Genomic DNA, 16,523 nt, shown 5'->3' with positions numbered 1-16,523 from the left:
GCAAAATTCTAACGATTAAAGGCATTCTCTCTTTTTGTTTACTATGAATTGTGTTTCTTGTTGGATATATTGAATATTTTTTGCTCTCTTTTATAGCCGTAATTCAAGGGGTAGTGTGACAACCCGAAATTTCTATTCTGTACATCATGTCAAGTCAACAGAAGTCAGAACAGTTATTGTTAATTTTCAGACTTTTTGGAATAAGTTTGAGTATTTCAGGATTAACACTTTATGAGATATCAGGAGAGAGGATGCCCTAGGGTTTATTGTGCAACAATAAAGTCCCGACACATCAAAAGCTTAGAGTTTACGGCCTAAACAAGGAGTTTACAGCCGTAAACCCTAAAGGAAAGTGGTTTAAAGGTAACACTTAGTTATTTTTACCATTTTTCCAACTTTCAAGATCCAAATCTCAAACTCTCTCAAGTATCATCCAAGTTTTCTTCAAGATCTTCAATCTAGTAAGTGTTTCTAGCCCTTTCAAGTTAGTATATCACTTAATCTAGTGATTTAACACCCTTCTATCCATGAAATCTTTCCAAAAGGTTGAATCTTCAAGTTTCACCAATAACACACACTAGTGTTCTTGGCCTTTTGGTACCTTTCAAGCTTCTAACTAGTAAGTAATCCTACCCTAATGTATTGTAAAGCTTGTTACACTTCCATACATCAAGAAAACACAAAGAAACACCAAGATCGAAGGTGTTTACGGTCCAAGAACACCTTGGACCGTAAACCCTTCTTTAGGGGCCAAATGTTTCCCTAGTCCCTTCCTTCCCTTTTGAAACTAGTCTAGACTCACTCCTTAATGTGTATAGGATTTGAAAACATCAAAAGACCAAAACCCATAAGGGTTTACGGCTGTAAACCCAAAGGGAAATGGTCCAGGGACCGTAAACTCCATTTAGGAGTGAAATGGTGCCCTAAATACTTCCATAAGCTTAAGCATGAAGAGGGGATACTTCTAATGGCTTGTAGAGCTTCAAACCAAAAAATGGTCAAAATAAAATGAGTTTACGGCCATAAACTCATGTGTTTACGACAATAAACCCATGGGGTTATGGTCACAAAACCGTAAACTCCAAGGGAGTTTACCCTTGAACCCCAAACACAATAGTAAGGTCCTATAACAGTTAGATGCAATCCTTATGACTTGTAGCACTTATATAAGGTGTTTTACATGTCTTAGGATGTCTTAACTTTGTCAATTAGTAGTTTAAAGACTATTTGGATACATATATGTGTTATTATATGTTAACTAGGATATTTGAGTGTGTACAAGTCTTCACTTGACACCTAGCAATCCTACATCGTTCAGTTCATCCAAACCACCATCTACAGGTGAGTTCATACCCCTTAATCAATGTTTTAAATGATTTTAAAAGCTTTAATGGGGGGGGGGAATACAAGTAGAAAACAGTATGTTATAGAATCAATCACATGTGATTTATAACTGTGTTTTCATCCAACTAATTTCACATACTTCGAAATGTGATACATGAAATGGTTTTCTGTCTCAAAATACCTTGTTATCAAATGAATTACTTTTGAAATGTTTTATAAAATGACATCAAGTCATTGTTATTTATTGTTCAAAACTCTTAAATGTTTTACAAAACCTCTTTCGTCTTCTTGATCAGAACAATATCTATACACTTATGTTCATATATATATATATATATATATATATATATGTATTGATATGAGAGCATTCATTCTTCGTTCAGTTCCCACACTCTTGGGTAGCAAGGGTGTATAAAACCTTCTTGGACATCTATTACATTCCAGTAAACTATTATAGGGATAGTTTAGTGGATACAAAACACTATTCCTATTATAAGGAATCAGTTCAGTTATGATTCTATACTAAATGTTATATGAAGAGATACACTTACATGAATCCTCTTACATGGATACACTTACATGAATCCTCTTACAAGGATACACTTACATGAATCCTCTTACATGGATACACTTACATGAATCCTCTTACATGGATACTTTCACCTAGATACTAGATGATGAGATACTATTACATATTATACATGTATATTAGATCTGTCTATCCTAGTACAAAAGGATACTTTATGGGATTAACCATTTCTAAAACCGTTGTTAGCTATAGAGGCAAATGCACATCTACGGATGTCTACGGTTGATACCATTACAGGTATACTTAAGGGACTAACTATTCCTAAACTCGACTGTTAGCAACAGAGGTAAATGTACATCTACGGATGTCTGCGGTTAATACTATTTGGCATTTACTATGTCGTGTTTATCCTAGTACCAAAGGATAATACTTAAATGATTATATTTTCCTTATTACTTTTATTTTGTGATATGTTCACATAAACGATGAGGTAGACTATATATTGTTAATAGTAGTCATTCCAGGGAAAAACCATCTTTGTTACTTTCAAAACATTTAGCTCTTGGTAGAAGACTACTTTTATACTAGTAGGAAATATGGGATTTTCTAGGGTTTTCACACTTATATCAAATGTTTCATTTAAATATTTACATGGCATTCATAACAGCTTTCCAAAACAGAGTAATAACACTTAAATACTTATGAATTCACCAGCTTTATGCTGATCTACACTTTCAAAATAACTTGTATTCTCAGGTCACCAGTAGACAGGTATGATGACTAGATTTTGAGAAGACGGAGCACAGACAAGACTCGTCTTTTATTTTGATTACATATTTTGGTGTCTTATTACAATGAAAGAACACACATGTATTAAAACTTTACTTTTAATGCAATGGATGATGTTGTTGCTTGTTTACTACTTTGCACTGTTATGATACTTCACATGACATCCTCAATCCCTGAACGTTTCCGCTGTTTTTGGTTTTGGGGTGTGACAGATTGGTATCAGAGCATTGTTTATAGTGAATATAGTATATCAACCCATAAACGATATACTTACTATAAATACATTGGGATTAAAACACTCTGCCTAAGAGTTTATACTTTTAAATAATAAAATATTTAAGTAAGTGTACGTGCCTGCATTCATACTAAAATCAGTGTCGCAATGACAAGAACAAAAGTATTGCGATTGTTGAATATCACAAGTAAGCTTGGGGATGATTGGTCAGTCTTGGGAGTGACATAGCCTGATCAACTATGATGGTCCGAGGAGTGATTAGCATATGCCCAAGAATGGTTGTGATGTGGAAATAAGTCTAAAAACTTACCAACACAACCACAAAGAAATACCATAGGGGTATTTGGTCTTACTGTAATTACTTATCTGAGAACTAAATAGATATTTATTAGTATGTCAATAGTCGTTTAGTGGGTACACTAAAGTTATATGTACTAGGATGTCATAGACTTAGAATCTGTGAAATATTTGCCTTATGTCCTGTCCTCGTTTGGTTGGGGGCTTAGGGTTAGGGTCACTTATTCGAAGGTCTATCGTATCCTAACTACATATAACTGGTATGCACTACACAAGTATTGAAGTAACTGATAAAGATCATCTTATAATTATCTTAGCTAGTTCGTCTATTTAGTTATTTCTTATATCCCTTTTCTCGCGTAGATATCATGGCTGGATTCTATCCTCACGGCGACCCGTACTTCCCAAACCAAGGCAATGTTGGATGGCTAGAGGAAGAACCAGAAGATGATCACCCAATCCCTTTGGATGATCACCATGCCGAAGGCTTTTCTGATAGTTCCGATTCGGAGCCTGAAGTCAACGGCCTACCTCCAGTTGCCCAAAACCCAAACCTGAACCCTCGTCCCGCATTTCAAGGACCCACACCTCTGTGGGCCACAAACTTGAATAGGTGGAGTCAGGAACAAGGTTAACCTATCCCCTACAATGGAGACAGAAGCTTCTACAACCTCATTGAGGGAGGTTTTGCTGACAGGGTCCTACCCATCATGGTTCGTAGGATTTCTCGGAACACGATACTGGGTCAATCAACTATCAATCGAGTCGTGGAGTTTGACGCCAACTCTGGCGTTAACACAGTCCACATTCGCCAACAAGAGTCTGCTCATGAAAGGACTCTGGTCCGCAATGCAGCTCTGCAGAGAGAACTTGTTGAAACCCAAGTTGAGGTCAGGGAACTTCGAGCTCAGCAAGTGAAAGCTGACAGGCGTATGAGGGACATAAAACGTCTGCTGTCGGGATCAAGAACTCATGCTAGCAGTTCTTGTCGCCGATGGAATCTCATCGACTCATCTTTTTGGATATAACCTAGTTTATGTAAAAACTTTGGTCTAATTTCCTATCTTTGTAAATCTTAAACCTGTTAGGTCTTGATCTAGTCATAGTTCTGTCAAAATTTTCTCATCTTGGTTGATGTAAGGCTTACTTCTAGGCCACTTTTCCCGAACTTGTTACATCTGTAATTCCAGTATTATTGACAGATATCTAATCATATGGAAATTATTATCCAAATGCTATCATCTTCATTCAATCATACTATTCATTGTGTTGTTGGACTATGGAGAGTTAGTCCATGAGTCACTCTCATTATTCATTTATTCTTATCAATGTTGTCATCTTTTTAAACGTACAGTTAAAAGATGCCGCCGCACAGAAATCCAAGGCGTAACCCAAATAACGAAACGCCGATACCACCACCTCCTCCCCGACCTCAACCACCTCTTCCTTTCAACGCTACTATGTTCCAGGCAGCCTTCACAGTAGCCATAGCAGCTGTCGTGTCAGCCATCAATACTCCTGTCCCTAGTGGATCGGGAACAGGTGTACACCCTTTCAACCACGGCGAGAGCCATGGCTATCCCATGGAATGCACCTACAAGGACTTTACAAATGCTAAACCCTGAAACTTCAATGGAACTGGTGGGGTTATAGTCTTAAGGAAATGGATTGAAAAGACGGAAGCGGTCTTTGAAATCTGCGCCTGCCCGGAGGGCAACAAGGTCAAGTTTGCTACTTGTACCTTTTCTGACAGAGAGCTAACTTGGTGGAATGGCCATGTTAAGTCTCTGACTATTGTGGTGGAAAATTCTATCAGCTGGGAAAACTTGAAAGCCATGCTGATGAGAGAGTACTGTCATCAAGGGGAAATCCAAAAACTCGAGCAGGAACTCTGGGGGCTAGAAATGGTTGGTTCCGACATATCAACCTATACTAATAGATTCTGTGATCTGGCAATCCTATGCCCTGACATGGTTGCTCTGGAGAGCAACAGAATAGAGAGATATATCCAGGGACCGTCGCCCCAGATCCAGTCAAGTGTGTTAGTATCCAGGCCTGTTACTTTTGACAGCGCCAAGGAGCTGACACAATCTCTCATAGATCACGGGAAACACCAGAACCCAAAAATCCTTACACCCCAGCCACAAAAGGGAAACAAAAACGACAACAAGAAAAAGGGGTGGAACAAGAGGAAAAGCGGGGCTTCGCAAGAATCCTCAAAGAGACAACAACTTGTGGCAATCAATGCTGCCACGGTAATCCCTGTTGTCCTTGTAAATCCCTTACCAGCAAAAACTTATGCTGGAACTCTTCCGAGGTGCAACAAATGCAACTTCCATCACCACAGACCCTGCAAGGAAATGCAGTGCTCTAACTGCAATAGAAAGGGGCATACAACCCATTTTTGCAAAATTCCAGCAAGGCCGACCGCTCAAGCTCCTAAAGCCGGTGTGGGCCAGGCTTGCTACGGTTGTGGCGAGGTGGGCCACTACAAGAGGAACTGCCCTAAGGTGGGGATAGCTGGTAGAGTAGGAAGAATTCTGGCCATAGGCCACGAGGAAGCCGTAGCTGATCCTACAATAGTTATTGGTATGTTTCTCCTCGATAACTCTTATGCTTGCATACTTTTTGAAAGTGGAGCAGAGAAAAGTTTCGTAAGCCATAAATTTGCACACTTACTTAAACAAAAATCATGTGCATTAGATAAATCATTCACGGTAGAAATGGCAAACGGGAAAATGGAAAGTACTAACTACATATACGTAGGTTGTACTTTAACTTTAGATGGCCATACTTTCAAGATAGACCTCATGCCGGTCCCAATTAAATGTTTTGACGTTATTATCGGCATGGATTGGTTGAGTCTTCTTCGCGCCGACATCATGTGCTTTGAAAAAACTGTTTGTATTAACCTTCCTAACAACAAAACCTTAGTTATCTATGGCGACAAACCTAGTACGAGCCTTCGCATCATTTCGTGCATCCAAGCCCGGAAGTGATTACGAAAGGAATATCATGCATTCCTCGCACACATCGTCAATACGAGTCAAGAAGAAAAAGACATTCAGAACATCCCCGAGGTACGCGACTTTCCCGACATCTTTCCAGAAGAACTTCCCGGATTACCACCACAACGCCAAGTCGAGTTCAGAATCGACTTAGTGCCAGGGGCTACTCCTATAGCCAAATCTCCTTATTGTCTGGCACCGGCAGAGATGCAGGAACGTTCCAGTCAGCTTAACAAACTTCTCAAGAAGGGATTCATTAGGCCAAGCTTCTCACCATGGGGAGCACCGGTCTTGTTCATCAAGAAGAAAGATGGATCGTTTCGTATGTGCATCGACTACAGGGAACTCAACAATATTACCATTAAGAATCATTATCCCTTACCCCGCATAGACGATTTATTTGATCAACTTCAAGGAGCCAACTACTTCTCGAAGATAGATCTACGATCCGGATATCACCAACTACGAGTGTTAGAGGAGGACGTTCCCAAGACAGCCTTCCGAACTCGTTATGGGCACTACGAATTCATAGTGATGCCGCTCGGATTAACAAACGCGCCCGTGGTATTCATGGATTAAATGAATAGGGTGTGTCGTCCTTACTTGGATCAGTTCTTCATCGTCTTCATCGATGACATACTTATCTACTCTCGTATTAAGGAGGAGCATAGTCAACATCTGCGTCAGGTCTTAGAAACATTACGTTCGGAGAAGCTCTACGCGAAGTTCTCAAAATGCAAATTTTGGATCTGACGAGTCGAATTCTTGGGTCACGTTGTTAGCAAAGAGAGAATACACGTGGACCCTTCCAAAATGAAGGCCATTGAGAACTGGTCAGCACCAAAGACACCTACATAAATTCGTCAATTTCTAGGTCTCGCTGGCTACTATCGCAGGTTCATTCATAACTTCTCCCACATAGCGAAATCTCTTACGACATTGACCCAGAAGGGCGTGGCCTTTGACTGGGAAGAGAAACGGGAAAGAGCATTCCAAACGCTCAAGCGAGCCTTGTGCACCGCACCAATACTATCCCTCCCCGAAGGGATAGAAGACTTCATTTTCTATTGCGATGCGTCAAATCAAGGACTCGGATGTGTTCTGATGCAGCGAGTGTGACACCCAATTTTTTTGCAAAAATTTTAAACTTTTAAAACCCATCTTAAATTAAATTAAAACAACTGAAATAGTCATAACATAATCCATCAACTTAATAATCATATAAAATAAGTGCGGAAGTAATAATAATAATAAGGTCCCAACAAAATAACTAGTAGCGATGTCCCGATGCTCCATGTCAAGCCTTAGCCTCTTTAATCTTAACACCTGAAAAGTTATAAGGGAAAAACGTAAGCACGAAGCTTAGTGAATTCAAACACAGACATTGTACTAACATTCATATTTACTAGCCCTAATCCATTTTCCAATTATAATAATAAAGGAAAAGAACGAATCAATGTCTATATTACGAGAAGGACTTGTAGGTTTGAACCGCACCGGGAAGATCCCGTATCATTTGGCCCTAATCACCGCACCTCACGAAGAGTATTACGTTGGTGATCTTACCTACCCACCGCACCGGTAAATCCGTATCCTTTGGTGGTGTCCCCATATCCATAATTAGTTACATACAGTGCACATGTACGAATTAAAACAATACTTATATAGCATGCTTTTATAATAAATTCAAATAATCACACACGAGCTAACTAGCAAACACAATCATCAATACAACGGTGTGAGAGAACTCACCTTGAGTGAGTATTAAGGATGGCTAACAATCAAATAATGCTACCAAGCTTGAGCAAACTTCAAAACCTCGCCTAAGAAGGACTAAAGGTTAGAAAGGAGAAGTAATGAAGCTATGAGTTGAGAAAAGAGTAATCACAGCAAGGTCTCTAAAACAGACCTGCTGTTCAAAACGGATTTACTCCAAAATCTAAAACAGAAACATAGCTTTAACTAAATTTTATAGGAAACTATGATTGCTCAGGATTCCATAACTATAAAGAACTCATTCTAACTCCAGAAGATGAATTAAATATGAATTTTACAAAATGGTGTATCACTTCTGTCTCCAACAATACAGTCAAGTGATGTTGGCCAATTCTACCAAATTTGTAAGTAGAATTCGTCCAAAAGAAAATTAAGAGAAGTAAAGGACATACAAGTGAAAGTCTCAGAGTTGGAATTGAATGAAAATCATCTCTCAAACTCCAGATATAAAATTCACATTGTGGACAATCACAACACTAGCAAAAACTGGTGACTGCCCACTGACCTGGAGTGTGGATCCATTATAACCAATTTATAATTGGAAATAACACCCCATATTCTCCAGATCTTAAATTCATAATATAAGGAACATATAGAAACTTGGAATCACTCTGGATCCTTTTCCAAGCCTTAGAAATGATGAAAACAAAATGACATATCAGAACAGACCCGGATCAGACCTAACAGCAAAGATGCCATTCTTTCACATAGATAAAGCCCTTATCAGTGAGGTTGGCCTTCTTAAGAAAGTTAGACAACTCAATGTTTGAACTTTTGGAACTGGTTTGGTGTCCGTTTGAGTTCTAGAACTCCAGATATGATTTTTACAAAATGACTACAGATCTGATGGAAAACAGAATCGTAGCCACCCGTGATTCCTTTTTGGCTTATCCATCCTTCTCCTTTTGAAACACATTTTAAGATGTGTTCATCATCCCAATTCAGTCCCCATGATAATGGTGGTACTAAAAAGGGTTAGGGATCATTAGGATTTCATTTAGCCACAAGGATGTAATAATAATCAACATGGAAATAAACATAAGCACATAAAATCATCATTCTCCCTTTTAGGGTTTCCATGATCTTTTGCCACATGTAATCCCCTAGATCCATCATCCACCATATATGGGGTGAAGATAGGATCTTGAGATGATGTATAAAATACAATTACAAATAAAATAAGAAGGAGAAGCGGTGAATATGAAATCATAAAACTAGAACAAGGTTATGAATCAAGTTGTAAGAAAGGATAAGGAGGTTCATACCAATACAAATCAAGGCTGGAAATGAACAAGAATTAAGCTCCAAACATCCCCTTGGCTGCTCTTGATCCCAAAGAGGGAGAGAGAGAGGGACGATTTTTGAGAGAGAGGGAGGGTTTAGAGTGTTTTCCTTGTGTGTGTTCCAAATGATTCAATTTACACATTAAGTACTATTAACTAGATGGACTTTGCAAATAGGCCCATAGCCCATGGACTTCAATAAAAGGAGTTTACAAGATGATCAAAAGAGTCCAATAACATAAGAAATCAGACATTGGTTAAATAAATTAACCCAAGGTTACAAGGATAATTAAATTAAAATAACCAAACGTACCGAGAAAACCCGGGGCGTTACAGCGAGGTAAGGTCATCGCCTATGCCTCGAGACAACTGAAGACACATGAGGTTAACTACACCACCCACGATCTTGAACTAGGAGAAGTTGTGTTTGCTCTGAAGATCTAGAGACACTACCTATATGGTACAAAAAGCACGATCTTTACAGACCACAAAAGTCTACAACATATTTTCGACCAGAAGGAGATCAACATGAGACAACGACGATGGGTCGAGCTACTCAGTGATTACGAATGTGAAATTCGTTATCATCCAGGTAAAGCCAATGTAGTAGCCGACGCCCTAAGTCGGAAAGAATACTCTGGTCGTAGAGTCAAATCTTTGACTCTAACCATCCATTCACACTTGTCCATGCAAATTAAGGAGGCTCAGCTCGACGCTTTGAAACCTGAAAATGTGGCAGGTGAATCCCTGAGAGGGATGGATAAGAATTTAGAAGTCAAGGGTGGCGGAGCCTTATACCTCATGGATCGGATCTGGACACCAAAACACGGTGGCTTCAGAGACTTGGTCATGACCGAGGCTTACAACACCCGTTATTCCGTCCACCCAGGTTCAGATAAGATGTATCTGGATCTCAAAAAGTTATACTGGTAGCCTAACATGAAAGCAGATATTGCTACCTTCGTAAGTAAATGCCTTACTTGCGTGAAGGTAAAGGTCGAATACCAGGAAACCCTCCGGACTTCTGCAGCAACCGGAGATACCAGAATGGAAGTGGGAGCGGATCACTATGGACTTCATAACCAAGTTTCCCAAGACAACGGGTGGACTTGATTCCATATGGGTCATTGTTGACAGATTGACCAAGTCTGCACACTTCCTACCCATCAAAGAAACTGACAAAATGGAGAAACTTACGAGAACCCACATTAGGGAGATTGTACGACTGCACGGTGTTCCCATATCCATTATCTCAGACAGAGATAATAGATTCACTTCTAGGTTCTGGCAGTCACTACAAAGTTCCCTAGGAACTAGGTTGGACATGAGTACAGCCTACCATCAACAGACCGATAGACAAAGTGAGAGAACTATCCAAACCTTAGAAGATCTGTTGCGAGCCTGTGTGATTGAATTTGGGAAAGCTTGGGATACTCATTTACCCCTTGTCAAATTTTCCTACATCAACAGTTATCACACGAGCATAAAGGCAGCTCCTTTCGAAGCCCTCTATGGCCGAAAGTGCAGATCCCCTCTATGCTGGGCTGAGGTGGGTGATACCCAGCTAGCTAAGGGACGAGTTCCTGAAAGAACTCTCACGGGTCCGGATATCATTTGGGAAACGACAGAGAAGATCGTTCAGATTCTTGAACAAGTGAAAGCCTCTAGAGACCGACAGAAAAGCTACGCTAACAAGCGAAGGAAACCATTGGAATTCCAGGTGGGTGACCGCATTCTACTGAAGGTCTCACCCTAAAAGGGCTTGATATGCTTTGGAAAGCGTGGGAAGCTCAATCCAAGATACATAGGGCCTTTCGAGATTCTTGCCCGAACCGGCCCCGTAGCTTACAAACTCAATCTACCGCACGAACTCAATAACGTACATTCTACCTTCCGCGTCTCGAACTTGAAAAAGTGTATGTCCGACGAGACTCTTGTTATCCCACTCGACGAGATTGAGATCAACGAGAGCCTCAACTTCATGGAAGAACCAGTAGAGATCATGGACCGAGAGGTCAAGCAAACGAAGCAAAGCCGTATCCCGATAGCAAAGGTTCGCTGGAACGCCAAGCGAGGACTGGAATTCACTTGGGAGCGAGAGGATCAGATGAAACTGAAATATCCTTATCTTTTTTCTTAGTTATTTGTAACTACTTATTTGCTTAAATTCTAATTTCGGGACGAAATTCCTTCTAACGGGGGGATGATGTGACAACCCAAAATTTCTATTTTGTACATCATGTCAAGTCAATAGAAGTCAGAACAGATACTGTTAATTTTCAGACTTTTTGGAATAAGTTTGAGTATTTCAGGATTAATACTTTATGACATATCAGGAGAGAGGATGCCCTAGGGTTTATTGTGCAACAATAAAGTCCCGACACATCAAAAGTTTAGAGTTTACGGCCTAAACAAGGAGTTTACGGCCGTAAACCCTAAAGGAAAGTGGTTTAAAGGTAACACTTAGTTATTTTTACCATTTTTCCAACTTTCAAGATCCAAATCTCAAACTCTCTCAAGTATCATCCAAGTTTTCTTCAAGATCTTCAATCTAGTAAGTGTTTCTAGCCCTTTCAATCTAGTATATCACTTAATCTAGTGATTTAACACACTTCTATCAATGAAATCTTTCCAAAAGGTTGAATCTTCAAGTTTCACCAAGAACACACACTAGTGTTCTTGGCCTTTTGGTACCTTTCAAGCTTTTAACTAGTAAGTACTCCTACCCTAGTGTATTGTAAAGCTTGTTACACTTCCTTACATCAAGAAAACACAAAGAAATACCAAGATCAAAGGTGTTTACGGTCCAAGAACACCTTGGATCGTAAACCCTTCTTTAGGGGCCAAATGTTTCCCTAGTCCCTTCCTTCCCTTTTGAAACTAGTCTAGACCCACTCCTTAATGTGAATAGGACTTGAAAACATCAAAAGACCAAAACCCGTAAGGGTTTACGACCGTAAACCCAAAGGGAAATGGTCCAGGGACCATAAACTCCATTTAGGAGTGAGGTGCCCTAAATACTTCCATAAGCTTAAGCATGAAGAGGGGATACTTCTAATGGCTTGTAGAGCTTCAAACCAACAAATGGTCAAAAGAAAATGAGTTTACGGCCATAAACTCATGTGTTTACGACCATAAAACCATGGGGTTATGGTCACAAAACCGTAAACCCCAAGGGAGTTTACCCTTGAACCCCAAACACAATAGTAAGGTCCTATAACAGTTAGATGCAACCCTTATGAATTGTAGCACTTATATAAGGTGTTTTACATGTCTTAGGATGTCTTAACTTTGTCAATTAGTAGTTTAAAGACTATTTGGATACATATATGTGTTATTACATGTTAACTAGGATATTTGAGTGTGTACAAGTCTTCACTTGACACCTAGCAATCCTACATCATTCAGTTCATCCAAACCACCATCTACAGGTGAGTTCATACCCCTTAATCAATGTTTTAGATGATTTTAAATTCTTTAATGGGGGTGGATACAAGTAGAAAACAATATGTTATAGAATCAATCACATGTGATTTATAACTGTTCTTTCATCCAACTGATTTCACATACTTCAAAATGTGATACATGAAATGGTTTTCTGTCTTAAAATACTTTGTTATCAAATGAATTACTTTTGAAATGTTTTATAAAATGACATCAAGTCATTGTTATTTATTGCTCAAAACTCTTAAATGTTTTACAAAACCTCTTTCGTCTTCTTGATCAGAACAATATCTATACACTAATGTTCATATATATATATATATATATATATATATATATATATATATTGATATGAGAGCATTCATTCTTCGTTCAGTTCCCACATGCTTGGGTAGCAAGGGTGTATAAACCTTGTTGGACATCTATTACATTCTAGTAAACTATGATAGAGATAGTTTAGGGGATACAAAACATTATTCCTATCACAATTACACCGAAGTCAGTTCATTCATGAGTCTATACTAAATGCTATATGAAGAGATACACTTACATGAATCCTCTTACATGGATACACTTACATGAATCCTCTTACATGGATACATTTACATGAATCCTCTTACATGGATACTTTCACCTAGATACTAGATGATGAGATACTATTACATATTATACATGTAGATTAGATCTGTCTATCCTAGTACATAAGGATACTTTATGGGATTAACCATTCCTAAAAACGCTGTTAGCTACAGAGGTAAATGCACATCTACGGATGTCTACGGTTGATACCATTACATGTATACTTAAGGAACTAACTATTCCTAAACTCGGCTATTAGCAACAGAGGTAAATGTACATCTACGGATGTCTACGGTTAATACTATTCGGCATTTACTATGTCGTGTTTATCCTAGTACAAAAGGATAATACTTAAATGATTATATTTTCCCTATTACTTTTATTTTGTGATATATTCACATAAACAATGACGTAGACTATATATTGTTAATAGTAGTCATTCCAGGGAAAAACCATCTTTGTTACTTTTAAAACATTCAGCTCTTGGTAGAAGACTACTTTTATACTAGTAGGAAATATGGGATTTTCTAGGGTTTTCACATTTATATCAAATGTTTCATTCAAAGATTTACATGGCATTCATAACAGCTTTCCAAAATAGAGTAATGACACTTAAATACTTATGAATTCACCAGCTTTATGCTGATCTACACTTTCAAAATAACTTGTATTCTCAGGTCACCAGTAGACAGGTACGATGACCAGATTTTGAGAAGACGGAGCACAGACAAGACTCGTCTTTTATTTTGATTGCATATTTTGGTGTCTTATTACAATGAAAGAACACACATGTATTAAAACTTTACTTTTAATGCAATGGATGATGTTGTTGCTTGTTTACTAATTTGCACTGTTATGATACATCACATGACGTCCTCCACCCCTGAACGTTTCCACCGTTCTTGGTTTTGGGGTGTGACAGGTAGATATCTTGAAACATGGAAGTTCATTAAAGATCATTCAATTCAAAAGATTTGATGGGACGGGTCTTTATCACCTTTTTGAAAAGCTGCACATATTTCGTTGTTAATAATATTTTCTTGTTTGACTAAATCTTTTGTTTGAATTTATATATTTTACGGGAATCTGATGGAGGCTTTTATAAGCCTAGTATGCAACTTTTGACACATTATCTTCCCTGGGACCATGTCGTTGTATGTGACTAAATCTCTCTAAGTGTCTCATCAGTGAGACCATCTGCTGAGAACATTGAGTCACCTACTCAAGCTGACTGTCTAGCATTGTCTAAAATTTCAAAGTGAGATTGCCTAGTCTTAATCAGAAAATTATTTTAAGGCTTGGGTGTTTATTTTCTTGGTTAATCATCTTTAACCAGACTCCGTGCCTGGAAGCATGCTTGCCGTATGCATCAAGTATCATGTTCTAGTGAAACATTGAGCATAACCCAATGGCTTACATTGATTTCACAATCATCAGCGTAAGAGATATTTGTCTGGTCCTCAAATAACAAAGGGTTTTTCATGTACGTGACATCCTAGTCTGAGGTATGACATGGTACCATTATGAATTGACGATGAATCTTTGATTCTAGACTACAACTAAAACTCTATGATGCAAAAATTAAACCATTTTCTGTTGATGGGTGATATTTGTTAATGATGCACACTGATTTCACCTAAGCGTGACTGAAACAGTCCATTCTCTCCGAATGTTCAGAAATTTAACTGAAGTTTAAATTTTTAATAAGAGTCTTTGATTATCACAAATCGTTATCTCCTTAATAAAACTTAACAATTCACTATGATATACCATACATTGATAAAAGTTTGAAACTCTGTGTTGATAGTTAGTCTATGTACCGTAGGCTATCACACACACCAATCCATTCTTGCCCTTATATTCTTCTTTAAAGCTTTATGATTCAGCGTAGTGTACCATATGCTGATGAGAGCTTACAAAATCCGTGCTGATGGGTATATCATTGACTGTGATATATTACACACATCTATCCACTCTTGCCACTTTTCTTCTAATAAAAGTGATTTATGAGTCAGCGTATGAAACCAAACACTGATGAGATCTCGCAATACTATGTTAGTGAATGGTAGTTTTAACCTACACTATAAGAAGACATCACAAACCAAGTAGATGACCATTATCAATTCACTCGTTGGTCGCTTATGTTGATGTTCATTGCCATTGATGACCTATCTCACTGATGTAACTTCCTTGTCTCAATGGTAACTTTTTGGATAATGTCTAAAAGATCCAGCATTATCTTGGTATACAAGATTTTACGGCGCATATCTCTTCAATCATCATTGTGTAAAAGGGAAGAAACTTTTTGGTATAAATTAGGAATTCTCCATCCTAGGTTACTTTTACAAGTTATTCAAGTAATTGGCTATCTCTATCTCTCTCTTAAAAAGGACTCACCTTCTTCTCTCTGAAAGCTTTCACCATGTCAAAGCCTCTATACGAGTTTACTCCCAGAACCAATGTCATCAAAGGTCCTCATGGCCCTGACTTTCCTATCATCATTCAATCAACCAATGTTGCATTCCCCAGATGAAATCCTAAAGCAGTTCATAAAATCAGGAATTGAAGATTTCGTCAAATATGTCAAGAACTGTCCTCTTTGATATGCATTCTGCGACTTCCCGAATCCATTCTACCCTAAACAAGTATGTGAGTTCTACTATTCATGTTTTGTTGATACTAATGCCCAACTATTACTGGAACCATTGGAGATGGTCAATATAGGGTTACTATTAATGCGGAATCCTTTTAAACTGCTCTTCATCTTCCTTGATTTGAAAGTTACTCTGAAACTCCTTCTGAAGAAAGCTTCAAATCTGTTCGTGAAAAATTAGGGTATAATTTCCAACTTCAGGTCCTCACTCATGATCCATACAAGAACACTCTTTGTCAGTGTTTTAATGTAGGATGGAAGTACTTAACAGATGTGATTGACAAATGTCTCTGACACAAGACTGGGAGTTTGGATCAATTAAATCTCTTTGAGCAAAGGATCTTATACTTTATTATTTACAATAGAAGACTAGATTTTGCTGAAATTTTTCTTGATCACATGATTAACTGCATTATTGGGAACAAGAAGCCATTACATGTTCCCTATCCTTGTTGCCTTGGTCTGATATTGTATCGAGATTAAGGCTATGTTTAAATTCATAGGATTATCATTCCAATTCTACCTTTTCCTCAAAGATTATTAATGTCACTCCATCTCAGGGTGACTTTCCTAGTACTATGAGGAT

Source organism: Lactuca serriola, chromosome 2 (assembly GCF_051521515.1).
Source record: "Lactuca serriola cultivar US96UC23 chromosome 2, Lser_US96UC23_V15, whole genome shotgun sequence".
NCBI classification, from domain to species: domain Eukaryota; kingdom Viridiplantae; phylum Streptophyta; class Magnoliopsida; order Asterales; family Asteraceae; genus Lactuca; species Lactuca serriola.
This window is presented reverse-complemented; position numbering follows the sequence as displayed.